This window comes from Arvicola amphibius, chromosome 7, assembly GCF_903992535.2.
Source record: "Arvicola amphibius chromosome 7, mArvAmp1.2, whole genome shotgun sequence".
In the NCBI taxonomy this organism is placed as follows: domain Eukaryota; kingdom Metazoa; phylum Chordata; class Mammalia; order Rodentia; family Cricetidae; genus Arvicola; species Arvicola amphibius.
The window spans coordinates 31,439,957-31,458,832 of NC_052053.1; the positions used below are offsets into that span (position 1 = coordinate 31,439,957).

General features: G+C 42.7%; 1 protein-coding gene across 1 annotated transcript in view; it reads right to left on the minus strand.

The window, feature by feature from the left end:
• The window catches only part of Lypd6b (LY6/PLAUR domain containing 6B), a 160,596-nt gene that overhangs the window by 91,388 nt on the left and 50,332 nt on the right, over nucleotides 1-18,876 (minus strand). The gene's annotated exons all lie outside the window — the stretch shown is intronic.

Sequence of the window (18,876 nt, forward strand, 5' to 3'; positions counted from 1 at the left end):
GAAAAGTCAAACTTCCTGCTGGAGGTTCCAGCAGGTGAGGTCTGATAATCACAACCCACATCAACTTTCTTCTTAGAAAACCCATCCCAGCATGGTCAGCTCTGGATAAATTACTAAAGAGGCCCTAAATGGGCACTCCTTCATTACCGTTGCTGCTACCTGGCTGCCGGGTTGGTCTGAGGAGAGGGCGGAGCTGTGTTGACACTGAACTTATGGAATCCGGGCTCTTTTTCTCATAATCCTAACACAAACAAGCAGAAAGTTCACTGGCTGGAGAGAAACTGCGTCTCCCAGCTCTGTGACAGGGCGACAGGATTAATGAACTATCTGCTGTTTGGATTATCTCTCACCCTGATGAACTCCACTAGGGGAATTGGTGAGCAGCCCTAGAAACAACTGGTAACTGCCCTGCCATTCAACTTCAGAAGCAGCAGAAATGATTCCAGTTCTGTGGGTTGCTAAGGACAAAAGATGTTGTCTGGATGGAAACACTGGGCTGCTCTTACTGGCTCACCTGATCATAGTATCATAGGATGCCAATGTATAAAACGTTTCACAATCCCTGATGCAGAACAGACCTACGCACGGAATGCCCAACGCGCTCCCTGAGTTTCCCATCCATGTGTAGATGCTTGGGTCTATAACCACTGTCAACAATCTGGAGGCTACGTCCTCCCCCCAACAAGAAAAAACAAAGCTTGCAGTTCTGTATCCAAAGAGAATTACATGTTGGTAATCCCCAAGCAGTCCAGAATGCATCAACCACATTCTTAGAGAGAGAGTACTGTGAAAGGTAAAAAGGGGGACTATTATTATTTTCAAAAAGTGGAGTTTAAACCCTGGAAAAAGAACCAGGGGCATTGGGCAGTGGTGGCACATGCCTGTCATCCCAGCACTGGGGATGCAGAGGCAGGAGAGTATCTGGGTTTGAGACCAGCCTGGTTCTAAGACAGCCAGGGCTACATAGAGAAACCCTGACCCAAGGAGAGAGAGAGAGAGAAAGAGAGAGAGAGAGAGAGAGAGAGAGAGAGAGAGAGAGAGAGAGAGAGAGAGAGAGAGAGAGAGAGAGAGAGAGACAGAGAGAGAGACAGAGAGAAGGAGGGAGGGAGAGAGAGACAGAGAGACAGAGAGACAGAGAGAGAGAGAGAGAGAGAGAGAGAGAGAGAGAGGAGGGAGACAGAGAGGAAGGAAACAGAAGGCAGTGACTAAGAGATTTCATTCTGAAGCCATGCAGATATGCAAAGACCGCCCCTTGTAGTTCACAGAGAAGAGTAGACAGCATAGCTCAGATGAGCCAGATAGCTAATATCATGCAGACAATTCCCAGATACGAACTACTGGGTCACTCAAACTCACATGAGAAAGATTCATAAGGTCTTTTTAAGGAGTTTTTTAAAAGTCCCCTCCTCTTCCTTCCTGAAGTCAGTACACAGAGGCCAAGGTCACCATTTTGGTATTCTTACCTCTGCACACAATTATATAACTCGAACTGTGAGTAAAAGGAGAGTGTTGCCTTGGAAACCTTAGTATCAACCTTAATTATTCTTATTAGTGTGCTGCCCAGACGACTGCCAACAAGAACTCAGGGACAAAATCTGTAGAGCTAGTACCTGAACCTACCCCAACGAAAGAACAGGTCGAAGCGAACAGCCAAAGGCATAAAGCCAGAGGCATCCAGATTAGTCCCGTAACATTAACCTGTTAGACGATGATCAGTCAAACACACTGCTGTCCAATGAGGATACAGCTAGTACTGCTCACTATGGCATGGGTCCTTTTGCTGTCTGCCAGCATATCCTTCCATGTTCCAAGTGGAGAATGGATTGCCCCACCACTGTTCCTAGAACAACCGTATAACTTTTCTTCATTTGGCTTTGTGATCAATGGTCATTGACTGGAAACAGTATGTTGGAATCATTTAGGAAGAACCTTCACATTGTGGCTCGGTGTAGAGCATCTGCCTAGCATGTGCAAGGCTCTGTCTGGGTTTGGCCCCAACACCACGAGAAGAAAAAGAAAGGTAAGGAGGGGAGATAGGGAGGGAGACAACCTTCACGTTAAAGGCAGTTCTACCTGACATTGATTTGAACCTACATACAGGTATAGGATCAAAAATCAGGCCCCAGTGCTCAAGCTTAAGGCAGAATTCTAATAATCGAGAATTTGTTTTTATATTAGGCTCACCAACCCCCAAATCCACAAACGCCCAGAGGTCCTGGGCCACCTTCTGGAATGCTATCTGGCCATGCAGTTCGTTCCCAGACAAGCTGTTGTAGTACCCAACGCTGGAAGCTTTGGGCCGCCACAGCTTGAGTGTGCAGGCTGGAGGGTTGGAGAAGTGGACAAGCTGTTCTGAGGCACAAAGCCAGAGGTGCTGTGGAGGACAAGACCGCCAGGGAGCAAGAACACAGCCCACAGACCCGTGACTTCCTCTCATCTTCCTGAGAGACGCTTCAGAAGTCTCCAGTGTTTCATTGGGACAAAATTTATTTATTTATTTTATTTTTTTTTTTTTTTTGTTTTTCGAGACAGGGTTTCTCTGCAGCTTTTTTTTTTTTTTAGAGCCTGTCCTGGAACTAGCTCTTGTAGACCAGGCTGGCCTCGAAGTCACAGAGATCCGCCTGCCTCTGCCTCCCGAGTGCTGGGATTAAAGGCGTGTGCCACCACCGCCCAGCCGGGGACATAATTTTTATAAAGAAGGACAGGCAACCATTGAAGCCTTCTGAGCCTCTCCGAGAGAGAGAGAGAGAGAGAGAGAGAGAGAGAGAGAGAGAGAGAGAGAGAGAGAGAGAGAGAGAGAGAGAGAGAGAGAGAGAGAGGTGAAACATGACACAAATGTGTTTGATTCTACCGTGTCCTGTGCTGCTGGGGACACTAACTGACCGACATTATTGTCCTGGCTAGTTTTGATTTTGTTTGTTTGCCACTTGTCCCTCAGCTACCACTGTCTTCTCTGCTCTTGGTCCCAGAAGGGTGACCTCTGGTTATTAGTCGATGTCCCCAGCCCTGTGACACAACTTAAGGAAGGATTTAATTGGGTTCACAGTGTGAGGGAATACTGTCCGTCATGATGGCAACGGCATGGCTGGAGAAGGGAGGCAGCTGGTTACATCACAGGGCAGTCAGGAAGCATAAGTGGCCTCCAGTGGACGTGGGGCTGGCTAGAACTCTTGCAAGGGCCCCCCTCTTAAAGGTTCTACAATCTCCCAGAGCAGTTGGGGACCAAAACAGGGACCAAGATTCAAATGAAGGTGTTTATGGAGGACATTTCGTATCACTATTCAGTGATGATATTACTCTCTGAGGAAGTATCAACTACGCGCTGTGCCAGGTGACTTCCAGTTGGGTTCTAACACTGGGGGTAGGGGAATTACTGTATGGAGATGGGAAGAAATCAAAAACCAGTAGTGTGACTTCTTTGTCTTGCTGGAGTCATTATTGATACAATTATCACACTTGGTTAGGCAGATCAATACTATGTCTATTCCTAAATACTTGTTTGTACTCTCCAAAAGCAACAATATGAATAAAAGAAGAAAGTTCACTTGGTACCGATCAGAAAAACAAACCTATAAAGGTAAATTGGATAAAAATAAAATGCCCTTGACTTTCTAAATCCATTGTTCAAAAATTTAGCTTAAGAAAACATCTTGGAAAATTTTAAAATGGTGTTCTTACGAAGAAATTTATTACATTGTCATATTCACTAGAAGCAATTGTCAACATCAATGTACAAAAGGAAGAGAATCGTTGAATTCTCTTGATAGATTAAAAGACTACTATGAAATGTTAATGTTCAAACTCTGTAACTTCAGAAGCTTATATTAACAGTGAAAAATAAAATGTATTTGAAAATGCACCAGAATTTTAATTATATAAAAACATGTGTGCGCCTAAAAGAGATAAAACCTCACAGAGAAAAGCCCCGTGTTGGAGGATTAAAATGCTAAGTATTATATACTTATTTTCTAGCTTAGCCTTTAAAGTAAAGCAAAGGGAACAGGACAAAGGGCACGCGCCCTAGAAACCTCATGGCTCCAGCTGGTGTGGCAGGGGTTCCTTCTGGGAGAGTCAGGCTCCTCAAAGCCACACTCTGCCTTCCAATCCATTCTCAGTTTTATTGGGGGGGGGTGCTGCTCAGCCTCGGCAGGGCAGCTACTGACCCACTTGCCAGGACGCGAAGTTAATAAAACCTCATCGGATGACAAGATGTGCTTTCTTACTTTTATATTCGTGTCTGGCTGCATATATTGACTATTTGCTGACTCTAGCTGGAACAATTTAGAATGAAAGCATTTTCTTAGGCAATTTTGGTTGTGCAGGGCTTGTGGGCTCTCTCGGACACTGCACACTTTCATTGGGAAGCGGTGAGATGAGCCCTGTCATTGGAACCCTCATTGGAGGCTTAAAGATGCGCCTCGCACTCCTCCTTAAAGAGACCCCATCTAGCCCAGCGATAACAGATTGATGGCTGTGACCTTCTTCGCATTCTTCTAACTCCTTTTAAAATGAAATCAAGGCTCTTGCTGCTGGTGTCTATGGGCAGGGTGCCAAGGCATTGTAATGAGGGCCACATATCATCGCTCACTCTCAAGATTGTCTTCAAGTTCATCGTTAATGCGCTATGCCACCAGAGAACATGCCAGAACTGGGGTGGGGGGTGGGCAATCCAAGGGAAATGTGCTTTCCCCATACCTAAGGTCTATTTTCTTGAAATACTGGTTGTCACAAAGGCAATGTCTTCCCATTGGAAACAAATAAGACACCATATTGACATTACAGCAAAACGCCTCACGGGCAAGCTTCTCTTTTAGGCCTCAGTGTTGAACTGACGATTTGACATTGTCCTAAAGTTTCGAGCCTAGCAGGATTGCCTGTCTAAAACATTTACCATATAGAATATATTCTGACTCGAAAGAGTGCTATTTCCATTCCACATCTGAGCAAATGGAAATTTACAGGAATTGCACATCAATTCCAGTGTATTCCTTGGATTGGCTATTATTGTTTTAATAAGGCAAGGATTAATGGGCAGGTGCTCTATCATCACCTGGCTGAAAAAGAAACACAGAAATTACGCATGGCTCATTGCCCCCCTTCTCTGAGCTGATTAATAACCCTGGGATCATGCACTCATAATGTACTTCCCAGCTTTAAAATGTTTTCACACCAGGAATTACCTTATACCTTTGACAGGGCCTTCCAAATAGTGCACAGCTTCGTAATCTGTTCAGTTTTCTGATGACTAAATATTGTGTGAGTGCATGTGTGAGCATGTGTATGAGAGATGTGTGTGCGTAGCGTGTCTTTATGTGTACAAGCGTATGCCTGTGAGTATGTGTGTAGGCACATGCATGGGTACACATATATGTATGCATATGTGTGCTTATGTGTGTGTGTGTTGAAAGAAACTGTGTGTATGTGTGTGTCTGTGTCTCTCTGTGTGTGGACACTAACACAATAACAATAAAAAGCAGTAGCTTTACCTTGGCCTTCCAAGACAGACATTGGTTCAAGTCTCAGACTACACACCTAATGCATGGCCTTGTAAGTATTACTCTGTCATTTTTTTGGATTTAAGATGGGGATAATATGGCCTTTGGAAGAGCTAGAGAAGCTGAAACTTACAGAAAGGGTCTGGCACACACCAGAGCAATTGTTCTTGCAGCATGCTATGTCTACTGTCTTCTCAACTTCCTCTCCTTCCCTGTCTGAGCCATTTCCTTTAAAATATTTAGATTCAGAGAAGAATGAAAAGAGTTGCAAATAACAAGGTTAGATTGGAAAACTACCCCAGAAGGCATTGCGACCTACAGGCTCAGTCACTCTCTGTCCCTTAGGTGCTCCAGCAAAGGACTCGTGAAAAGTTATCCGTTCCCATATGTTGAGTCTTGCATGAGATCAGCGGTACTTCAGGTACCCAAGATTCATCAGCCGGCATCCCTGAATTCTGATTAAAACTGTTGATCAAATCCAAGAAAACGTCTCAAACAAATAATTGTCTTTGGTCAACCTGATGGCCAACTCTACAATGACCCCAAAGCATGCTTGGTATTCACACCTTTGGTATCCACGACACAGAGGGAAGTATGCAGAGTCTATTACGCAGCCAATAAAATCAGGTAGAGATGATGATATGCAACTTCAAAAACATATCATTTGTTTGTTTGTTTGGGAGGTGCCACGGCATGAGTGTGGCCATCAGACGACAACTTGCAGGACTCGATTCTCATCTTCTACCACATGTGTTCTAATAATCATACTTAGGTTGCCGGTCTTGGTGGTACGCACCTTTACCCAGTGAACCATCTTGCCAGCCCATAATTTTTTAATCAACAGTTTAATTTTTTCCAGAAAGGAAAGACATTAATTCCATGTTTAAAGAGTCCATTGAGTGCCTTACACTGTGAGTCGGCACAGACCAATATCCCTTCATATAGTTGTCTAACTCCTGAGAAGATGGCAGGCATCTTGAATCTTCCAGAGAGAAGAAATAAACTGCATACAAAGCATCAAGACTGTGAGCAGCCTTAAATCCACCCCACTCTTGTTTTTTGAATGGAGATCTCATTTATTTAGTCTAGCTAAAATAGAGCTTTAATGCTTGATGCTCCAGCCTCCAGTCTCTGGAATACTGGGATTATAAACTTGTATTGCCACAAACCTGGCAGGAGATTTCATTTTCTCTTATTTTTAGCACACGAAGTAGTAGGTTTCTTTGTAGTGTTTTTATACTTGATTTTAGTTGCTCCTCTCCCTTCTTCCTTCCCGAAACCTCCTCACCCTCTCTCCCACTTCAACCCTCCCTCCCCCAATATTCCCGCCTCCACCCTCACATCATACATGTTCTGTTACCCATTCTATTTCTCGTCCCTAAACTCTTGCTCCTTTCACGGGCCTCTTTCTAATCTCCTGGCATCTCTACACAGCCATTCCCACATAAATACACAGACATAAACTAGAAACTAAGATCCGAAGATGAAAACCTAAAGTGTTTGGTTCATAAGACCCAGTTACCACATCAGGGCATATACGCAAAGGATTCTTTATATTTCTATAAAAGTATTTGCTCATCCGTGTTGAAAACTGTTCTATTCATCATATCTAGGTAACAGAATCAGTACTGATTATTCATCAAAGGTTGATAATATAGTACATATACATTTCAGTCACTACATGTGACTTCTGAAAGTAAATTAAGCTGAAATTTCTTCTTGGTTGCTTAGACGGCCTTCTCAGGAAAGCCAAGCACATGCCATGAGGATTCTCAGCAGCTATGTGAAGAAGCCCGCATGGAAAGAGACCTACTGGCCAGTATCAAATGCTAGCAGGTATGCCACCTTAGAAGTAATTATTCCAGTCCCAGAAAACCTTTAGATAACTGCAGCCCTGGTTAACATCCAACTAACACATCATGAGAGAATGACCCAGAATCGTACAGCCAAGTCACTTCAGATTCCGAACCTTTAGAAACCATGACAGATAATAAATTATTACTAGTGCTTTGTTACACAGCAATGACTACTTGTTATAATAACAAAGGAAATTTGGCAAGAATGTGGCTCAGAATAGCACGGAGCTGCATAACCCAAGGAGCACGGCCAAATAATGATAGATGAGCTACACGGCCCAGTTCTACAGAGAAAAGTGGCTTTCATACACAGACCAGTCTCATATTTTAACCACTCCAAACAAGGATAATTGTCAAAAATCCTACACTAACTCCAAAAGTCTAAAAACATTTAAATGATATATATTTGTATAATTAAGTAAATTATTTAGATGAAAAAACTATAAAGTCAAAAATCCAACAGGTTATTAGGAAAACTATCAGCAATGTAGAATAGACAGAGAGTTACTACTCTCTGTGTATAAGAGAATGGACAAATCAATTTTAAAAAACAATCGTTCAATAATAAGACAGAAAGCAGACATTACTGAAAAGAGTCAAAGAAAAGTGGTTCAAAGTCTGGGTTCAAGAGCACTCTGCTATTTGGAATAAGAAAGAAAATTCAGCAGAAAGACTGATGAGTGGCCAGGAGACAAGGGGCAATGAGGACATTCTGAAGTCTAGGAGAGCATGGCTCAAAAGGGTTTTCATTTGTCTTTTGTTGCTAAGAACACAATACCACAGACTGGATACTTTATAAGCAAATGAGGTTTGTTTACCTCACAGTCTGGAAGCTGGAAGTCTAAAAGCCATGACATTAGCTCCATGATGGGAAGGATCACAAAGGTGCAAGTGTACAGCAGAGGAAGACACTGCATTACCAGATGGGAAGCCAAAGAGCAATGGTGGGTTGGAGTCAAGCTCCAGCATCTAAGAACTCATTCTTCTGAGAGCTTAACTAAGGGTTTCTAAAAAGCTAATTTCAGGCCGTCCAGGGCAACACAGTGATAGTCTTGTCAAAAAGAATGGATGGACGGAAGGAAGGAAAGAAGGGAGGGAGGGAGGGAGGGAGGGAAGGAGGGAAAGAGAGAGGGAGGAAGGAAGGAAGGAAGGAAGGAAGGAAGGAAGGAAGGAAGGAAGGAAGGAGTGGAAAAACAGATACAAACAAGTGATTTCTCAATCTAGGTCTATTTCTTCTTACTTGGAGTCCACTGTGGGTCAGGGCACTGCTGTGGGATAATGCTCTTGTACACTGTAAATGTTTGTCATTCGTACTGGTTTAATAAAATGCTGATAGGTCAGTAGCCAGGCAGAAAGTATAGGCGGGGCAACCAGACTAGGAGAATTAAGAGAATTCTGGGAAGAGGAAAGGCAGAGACATAGTCGTCATCCAGAAGCAGAGGAAGTAAGGTGAGAATGCCTTACTGAGAAAAGCCACATGGCTAACCATAGATAAGAATTATGGGTGAAAGTTGTAGAGGTAGTTAATAATAAGCCTGAACAACAGGCCAAACAGTTTATACTTAACATAAGCCTCTGTGTGTTTATTTGGGACTGACTGTGGGACCAGGCGGGATAGAAACTTCGAATATAGGGCCCCTCTCCCATAGCTTCCATGTTTTAACATCCCAAGTGGCTCTAAACTGCAGGAACAAATTGTGATTAGCCACCACAGCACAAAATGAGAGTTCTAAGGGCCTCACACCAGCAATTCAATCGTCTAACGCAGAAGTTAGAATGAAACCACAACCCATTGGCCAGTCATGTGACCTGCCAAACCAGGAAGATGAATCTTTCCATATGATCAGCTAAATACAGGTGAACACGCAAAGCCCCATCACAACCAGACTTCCAGTTCCTCAAAGGGCCTGATATCCAATCATCCATTCCCATGAAAACATCCCAATACAATGTGTATTAAGCAAATTTACAGATAAAGAAATTGCATCAGGGTCAGTGAGATGGCTCAGCAGGCAAAGGTATTTGCTGCTAATCCTAATGACCTGAGTTCAAAACAGGGACAAGTGGACTGGAAAGATGGCTCAGTGATAAAGGATGCTGATTTCTCTTCCGGAGGGTCTAGGTTCAGTTCCCAGTGTACACGTGATGACCCACACTGTCTGTAACTTCAGTCTCAGGGTATCCAGTACTCCCTTCTGGACTCTATGGGCATCAGGCACACACACAGAACACTGACACACATGCAGACAAAGCATTCATATGCACAAACATAAACAGGGACCTGCCCTTCCCTGCACAGAGGGAAGAAGGAACATACTCCTCTCACAAGTTACATCTGACTATCTCAGGCACATGCACACAAATCAATAAACAAAACAAGAACTTTTAAATAGAAAAAGAAATTTAGGTGTCAAAAGTCCCATCAACATACCTAATTAGTGATAACACAAGATTTAAGCCTCTATAATGAGGCCCGTCTCTCAGTTTCCTGAAGATTTCTTTTCACAAGTTTATACTGGTATTAAGACAAAAAAAATCAAGGTGGATTGAAATCTTAGCTCTTATGATATATATACCATAGACTGCAACACTCTCTGATTCTCTAAACACGTTATGCAAAAGACAGCCTTTTGCCATAGCTGGGATCAGTTCCTTCAGACATATTCTTGGCCATGACTGACTAGTGCCTACAATGGAAGCCAAAAGGGCTCAGGATGGAAGAAAGCTTGGCATTTCCTAATAACACTTGAGTCTCCTGTCTCTGCACCTGTCACTGAAGATTAGCCCTCAGAAGAGTTGTGTGTGCGCCTCCTTCATGGTAATGACCAACTTCGGATTTCAACACTCCCTACAGTTCTAATTTGCGGGCTGCTGACAGCCCAACTTTAAGGAAGCCAGCCTTTATGTGTTAAGCCTTAAGATACACTTTGCCTCTCTCAGATATGTGGGGTCTTGGTACGGTTTTGGTACAGCAGGAAAGAGCTACAATAGGGGTTCTCTTTATTGAGAGTTTACTAATTCCCCAGCACCGTAGTAACACTTTGCCAAAGAAATAGTTATGAAAACTCTAGATTCCAAGATCAAAACAAAGTATCACTTGGCACTGAGATAAAAGGACTACTTAGGACAGGAAGACATTGTGCCAAATAGTATGTGATTAGCTATATGTTCTTATTTCTTTCAATCTTTAAATTCCATGTAGTAATTGTTAATTCATAAGTTGGTGTGTGAGGGAAGTACTAAACAGGAGAGCCTCAGCTGGTACCAAGTCAAGTCCTTGAAGTCCAGTTCACAGCCTCCCGTTCTTGTTTCCTGGACTTTTGAACAGAGAAATGAAGGGATGGTGTTTCCAATGTTGAGGCACGTAATGAAATCTCAGAGCGCTCAATCAACTTCTGTTCTACCCCAGAAATGAACGGGTAAGTTCACAACCAACTCCCATATTTTTTCTCAATGCTTTATGCAGCAAAGGAGCAATGCAGAAAGCCACCTCAACTCACACTGCTGTTTTACAAGGCTCTGCTAGCGTGCGTATGTGGTGGAGGCGCCTACAGGCATGAAAGAATCTAGGATTTTATTCTTCCTTCAATCTGCTTTCAGAAAGCCCCACACACATCTATTTTTTAACCACTAGAGAATCTGAACAGCCTCATATGCATGAAAAGACTGTGCTTGAGACTTTTCAAGCCTAACTGTTTGCAACATATTTCACTTACTACCACTTCCCTAGACTGTAAGAGCTCATTCCTACACTGCTCACTTCGCCAAGATGGAAACTTCCACAGGAAAGTCTCTTCCCATATGAGTGCTGTTTATTTTTCACTACTTCATCATAGTTTTCAGAATCCAGAAATTGACCTTTGTAAAAAATTTTTTTTAATGTGCATTGGTGTTTTGCTTGCTTGTGAGTCTCTATGAGAATGTCCGGCCTACCCTGGAACTGGAGTTATGGATAGTTTAAACTGCCATGTAGGTACTAGGAATTGAACCCAGGTCCTCTGGAAGAGTGGCCAGTGCTCTTAACTGCTGAGCCATCTTTCCAGCTCCCGATCTTGAATTTTTTTTATTTTTAAATTTCATTGGCTAATCATCCACCTCCCTATTGAATGATATATGCACAGTCCCACCCAAGAGCATCCACCTCCCTATTGAATGATATATGCACAGTCCCACCCAAGAGCATCCACCTCCCTATTGAATGATATATGCACAGTCCCACCCAAGAGCATTCCTGGGTTGTGTAAGAACCTTTAAGGGTTCCGTATTCCTAAAATAGATGCACCGTAGCATTTACTGCCCCAACTTGAGCATTTCTTTGAGTAAAAGGGGCAATGACACCACAGAAAGTGAACAGGGACACACTTACAAGCCACCTTCCTTCAGGTTCACAACTAGACTTCAGCTTGGACACCAGAGGAACGCTTGGAAGCCTCATCTCTAAATGGAGTAACTTTTTGGTTTGGGGACCAGGTATTTGACCCAGTGCCTTGGTCCTTGCTAGGCTAATGTTCTGCCACCAGGCCATGCTCTCTACCAGAAATCCCAAATTTAATCATCTTCTTTTTTCCTGGTACATTCAGTTTTATCCAACTGGTTTTCAAGCTGTAGGTACCATCTAAGCATTTATTTGTTTGTTTGTTTGTCTGTTTGTTAATTTGGAGGCTTTTTTGAAACAGGGTTTCTCTGTGTAGCCCTGGCTGTCCTGGAAGTCACTTTGTAGACCTCATACTCAGAGTCTGCTGCCTGAGTGCTGTAATTACAGGCCCATCTAAACTCTTTGTTCCTACTATAGACATTTTTTAAAAACTCCTTGTTTGACAGTTGAAAAAAAAAAACAGAAAATGACTCAGTTATATTCTCAACACCTAGAACTAAACACAGCTAACATCCGGCAACTGTTGTTCCAGAATGCTTTCAGTGTTTCCATTTTTAAATTATAGTAGTCATATATGGCTAGTTCATCCTTTTTAAAGCATTAAAAATATAGAAAATTAGAAAAATGCTATAATGGCCACAAACCTAGTAATTTCGGGGCACTTAGCGCATATTATTTCATTAAGTCTCACACCCATTCTCCATGGTAGGAGTGGTTTTCCGTCCATATTACAAATAAAGAAACCAAGCCTAGGCGATGGTGGTGATGTGTGGGAGGAGGGTTCACATCCAAGCATTTCCACAGTCCAGACTTCACTTTAACTCCACTTGATGTTGTCACTTTTGATAACAAGAAGATAGTCACTAAGAGATGTCTCCTAACAGTGAGGGAGAATTAGCCCTACACTAAACACTGCTAACAGTCACATCTAGCAAATATCAAAATAACACCAAAAGTGGCAAACTGTTTCCAAGAACTTTGAAGGCATCCTAGAACAAAGTTCAGGATATATAAAGGTCCCTCAAGGCTCATGAATTCATGTAGAAAATGGGACAAAAAGAATCTAAGAGCCAGAGGGGAAATAGCAGTTTCCAGACACAACAGGGTAGATGCACATTTGAACTCACAGAGACTGACTAGCTGAAACCAGACATAGCAGAGAGGGGGACGGTAAGACCTGACTAGCTGAAACCAGACACAATCCCAGCGGAGGGGGGAGGGGGCGTGGGCATGAAGACCCACCCTAGCTAAGAAGTCATTAGCAGTTGGTAGCTGCTGGAGGGAGAAAGTCTTCAATGGAGTGACAGTAGGTATACATCACCAGCACGCTAGGTCAGAACCCCTGCTCAGGAGTAGCTAGCTAGCCAACACAAATCAAACTCCATGTCTGTTTGTTTGAAGAAAGAGAAAGAACATGAAGGTGGGTGGGTAGGAATACGAGGGAGGATATGGAAGGACTGGGGGAGGGGAAAGAATATGATCAAAATATATCCCATGAAACTCTCAAAGAATACAGGAACGCATTATTAAAAAGAATCCTTACAGAAATACAAAAAAATAGCCAACACCACACACAATAGAAATCCACAATGTAAAGCTTCCAGGCAAAGATTACGAGTCATTATAAGAAGCAGAACGATACAATCATAGTGAGGAGAAAACCAACCAGTTAAAACCACCCAGCACACAGAGATAAAAATTAGCCTCCAAGAACACTGAAACTATTATAACTATAGCTCCTATATAAGGTTATCATGTTGAAGATTAATCTGCAAAAGTCACTTTTACTTCTATATACCAATAACAAATACTCAGAAGTTAAAATTTAAAACAAAAAAAAGCATTTATTACACCTTTCCAAAAGAAGCAGTGAAGGATAAACCTGAGAAAATATGAAAAGATTGGTCACTGTAAATGATATTATATTGCTGCAAGAGTACAGAAAGCAAACAGTGAACTACACAGCGTTGTTCGTGGGCTGGAAGATACTCACCGGTAAAGTGGTCATTCTCCATTCATCCATCTATACAGTCCCACTGTCGATCAGACTTCTACCCAGCGTTTTGCAGAAACTAGCAGGCTCATTTTAAAATTTATCTGAGAATGCAAAGGAACCCAGAATAGTCAAGACAGCTTGATTTCAAGGCGTAGCACCCAGCTGCAGCAGTCAAGACAGAATCAGCACACATATCAGTACAACAGGGGTCCAGAAATGGCAGCAGATGAAAAACCAGACAAATGGCTGACTTCTGATCAATGTGCAGCTCTAGCCAATAGAGAAAAGGACCAACTTTCAACAGAGGCGTGGAACAAATAGGAATTCGCAAACAATGAGCCAGATCTTACTCCCTATGAGGAAAATTACTCAAGTAGACCATAGAGCCAAAATTAAAACCCTGAATGGGGAACCCTCTAGTTGGAAATATAGGAGAAAAGTCTTTGTAACTTTGGGTTAAGGGATGATTTCTTCATTTTCACATGCAAAAGCCATTTTACAAAACAAAATAGGTGATACATTGAATTTTATCAAAATTTAAAATTTCTCTTCTTTGTCAGATACTACAAGAACACGAAAAGATAAAACAGAGGAGAAAGAAAATATTTACCAGCAAATCTTTAATAAAAAACTTAGCATAGAATTTATAAAATGGCTCAAAAATGGAAAAGCCAACAACACAATTTATAAAAATGCTCAGACACCTCACCAAAGGAAAATACACAACAAATCAAGAGCCCATAATGAATCCTCAGCACATGGCAGCACAGGATGCTTGGGTAAGGATGCAGTGAAAATGGGCCACTTGTGTACCACTTGTAGGATGCAAAGAGTAACATTGCCTTCCCTGGTAAATGGTGTGACAGTTTGTTAAATTGGCTTAACCATTTAACCAACAGCAACAATGACTTCACCACTACCACAGGACCCAGTCCTTGTATTCCTAGATGTTTACTTGAGAAAAATGAAACGATACATAGATAAATGACAGACAGAGATGATAGATAGATAGATAGATAGATAGATAGATAGATAGATGATAGATAGATAGATGATAGATAGATAGATAGATGATAGATAGATAGAGAGAGAGAGAGATGATAGATAGATAGATAGATAGATAGATAGATAGATAGATAGATAGATAGATAGATAGATAGATAGATAAAGACTTATACACAAATGCTCACAGTAGCTTTTTATGTTAATAGCCCAAAGCTAAAAACAACCTCAACGCCCCTCACCAGGTGAACATATAAACAGACCGTGATATTAACACCAATGGTATGTCTTTCAGTGGTAAAAACAGATTGAGCTACTGATACAAATGATACACATAAAGCTCACAAAAATTACCTACAGTGAACAAAACCAGACAAGAAGAGAATATACCACCCTCTTAATTTAAGGTTACAGAACATGCAAAGTAACCTAGAGTGACAGAACACACCTCCCTGCCAGGAAAGAGGACAGAGAGGAGCTGGAGGCAAGACTTTCCAAGAAGACCTGAAAGCACTAGAGGTGATAAATGTGTTCATTACAGTGATTGTGCTGATAGTACCACAGACAATGGGTGTCTAAACTTTGCAAATTACATGCCTTAAATATGCCAATTTATTGTAGGTCAATTACACCTCCGAAAAGCTGTTAAAAATAATAAGGCAAGGCTGCCTATTTGAGGTCACCCTTTGCCAACCTAAATTTTGGCCTCATTTCAAAAATGTCTTGAACAGCATTTAGGAACAGACTGGCATTGTTAGGCTTAATGTCCTGTGAAATAGTCTAAACTAATTGTTTCAAAGGCCTGTGGCAGCAGTTTTCTGAGATTATATCAGGCGACACTTTTCTCTTTGTGTCGACATAAACTGATGTTGCCACTGGATACCAAACAATGCTTTTATTGCAGTCATCCCCACAGCGGGATGTGTTGTTCCACTCGGGAGAACTGAGAACAATGCCCCGAGTTCCCTGTGTCTCCGCTGTGTCTCCACCCAGCCTGTGCCCATGCTTCCACTTCTGCAGCAAGCTGTTCAATGCAGAGTACAGATCTGAACGTCAGCAAGTCTGCTGGTTCCCGTGCTCTCAGGTATGAGAGAGAAAGACAGAAACAGTGAAAAAAGAAAGGACAGAGGGACTCCTAAAGGGAGCCTGAGTCAAGCCCCAGTTTACAGATATCCCCTATCCCCCATTCCCCCATGCCACCCCTGTACCACCGCCACCCCCTCCCAGAACTTTGCTTCAAACAGCTTCCTTAGCCCTTCAGACAGGAATGTGGTGGTTGATTGCTGATTTCTGCATAGCTCTCTCACTTCGTCTTCTAGTCCTACCCTGGGGAGCTCCAAGGCAGCCCACAGCTTCCCAGCATGTGTTTAGGGAACAAGCACAAACGTAAACACTGAGACATGCACGCACGTGTCCATCTGAACTCAACTCCTCCACAACAGTGCAAATGTTCCCTTTCTTCTGCTTCTTAACAAAAGTGTCAGAAACCTGCATTTCTGTGGGGCCATTCCGCCTCACAATGATTTCACTTCATTGTAGGTCTCTATACTAAATCCCATGTTCCCGGGGCTGGGCAGACAAGTCAGTTCATAAATCATGTGCTCTGTCAAGTGTAAGGACATGCGTTCAAATCCCCTAGAAGTCATGCAAAGCCAGGCGTTGGAGTATGTGCCTATAACCCAAGTGCAAGACTAGAGGCAGAAACAGGAGAACCCCAGGCCAACTAGCCTGGCAAAAGCAGAGGCAAGACAATGTCTCAAACAAAGTAAAAGCAAGAACCAAGATCCCAGGCTGTCCTCTGATGTCACATTCATGCTGTAGTGACCCCCACTTACTCTAAATGGGTTTCTTAAATGACCTCTGAGCCACTGACAACTTGGGTTTTGCTAAAGCAGTGGTTCTCAACCTTCCTAATGCTGTAACCACTTAATACAGTTATTCATGTTGGGGTGACCCCTAGCCAATAATTTTTTCCATTGCTACTTCATAACTCTAAATTTGCTACTCTTATGACTCATAATATTTTTTGGAGATAGAGGTTTGTCAAGGGGCTATGACCCAGAGGTTAAGAACCACTGTATTAAATCACTATCTCTATTTACCTGCTTTAAAAATGAAAAAGTACATCATTTCTTTTATGTATTTTTGTTTAATTAAAAACTCTTCCTTTCTTTGAACAGGAAATCATGGTCGCTCGATCCTTGAGTCCAAGACGGTTCAAATAAAAACAGAAAAACAGACCTTAAACTATTACCCTGGGTAGTCGCTCTCACGGGGCTTCTGTGCTCTTCCAGCAGCTGAAGCGGATGAGAGACAGTCTCAGCTCCAGACAGGTCATTTCTGCCCCTCACACAGCTCAGAGAAAGTACCTATGTGAGGAACTTGAAAGGCCTTCGTTTCTCCAGGTCAACATAACTTCTGACAGGCAGTGTCTGAGTTGGGTTTTTAACCCTTGACCTGATGCTATGAAGCAGCGGGCCCAACTCTACAAGACTTGCCAAGCATGACCAGCCTTCCCCTGACTCTTCACTCCCCAGTTCCTTTCTAGTCTCAGCTTTTGGACAGTGCAGTCACTCAGCCAACTGTACTTCCATGGGGGTACAGAAGGAGTCCATAGACAGAAAGGGGATCATTAGCAGTTCTTCTGAGCTTTCCCAACGTCCCCCAGTTTAGGCAATGATGAATGGCTGAGTGACTGGCAGACTTGGAAGTGTGCCCCTTTTGCCAATGGGATGCTAATGAACTTCAAGTCAAGGTGAGTTACTGAAACCAGGAGACCTAAAAAGAGGATCGATTGTTCCTTAAGAGGCTTGACTATCTGGGCTGTCTGAAGACACAGCTCGGCCCTGAGAAAGTAGGGCATTCACAAGGTTGGTTCAAACAATGGGCGGGTAGATTTCAAACAGTGCAAAGAGCTGGGTGCAGGAGAGGCAAGGGTTAGCGCAGAAAGGAAGCCGACTGCTTGCTTTGTTCCATGCTCAATGCTGAGTAACTAACAGCCCTTCCTGCCTGGGCATTTTCTAAATTATTGCTACTTGCTTGTATATTGAGATAGGATCTCATCACGTCTCCATCCTGACTGCTGGGATTATAGTGTGTGCCACGACATGCATGGGTCTCTTCAAATATTCCAAAACATTAATAAGTTCAAAGGTTGCTTCATTTAATGTGTGGCCACTGGTCGATACCCCACACTCCCGTGCTTTTCACCACACACATTTACACACACACAGGAAGCACTAATTGGACTTAGTTATTAGCTATTTTTCTGTTGTTGTGATGAAAAATACCATAACCAAAAAGACTCAGAGAAGAGTTAATTTTGACTTACAGCCCCAGATAAAGTCCTTCAATGGCATGGAAGACAGGTCAGCAGGAGGAGGAATCACATTCCACACACAGGAAACTGACAGCAAGAACAGAAAGGGGCACTCAAAAGGCTCAAGGCCCACCCATGGTCACCTGCTTCCTCCAGCATAGCTTTAGCTCACAAAGGTTCTGTACTCTCTCCAAACAGCACCACCAACTGGGACCAGGTGTCCAAATACACAAACAGGATGGTTTGAATACAAATGACTCCCACAGGCTCACAGAGGCAAATGCTTGGTCACCACAGAGTGGAACTATTTGAAAGGATCAGGAGGTGTGATCTTAGAGGAAGTATGTCACTAGGGGTGGGCTTTGAGGTCTCAAAAGCCCAAGCCAGGCCCAAAGCCTCTCTCTTCCTGCTGCCCACAGATCCAGATGTAGAACTCTCAGCTTTCCTCCAGCACTGTCTGCCTGCATGTGGCCATGCACCCTGCCATGATGAAAATGGACTAAACGTCTGAACTATAAGCAAGCCCCAATTAAATGTTTTCTTTTATAAGAGTTGTCTTGGTCATGGTGTCTCTTCATAGCAACAGAACACTGCTTAGAATACAAAGCTATGGGGAATACTTCTCATTGAAGTTACCACAATGGGTTATTTAAAAAAAAGACAAAGTCGAGAGGGAATCAAGGAAGAGAGAATTTGGAGGGAACAGGAGGGATGGGTATGAGCATGTTTCGCATGTTATACATGTATAAATAGCATGCATATTATAACCTGCATAAAAATAACAAAAAATTGAATATTAAAAGATGAATTTGTTTAGCCTTTTACAGCAACTT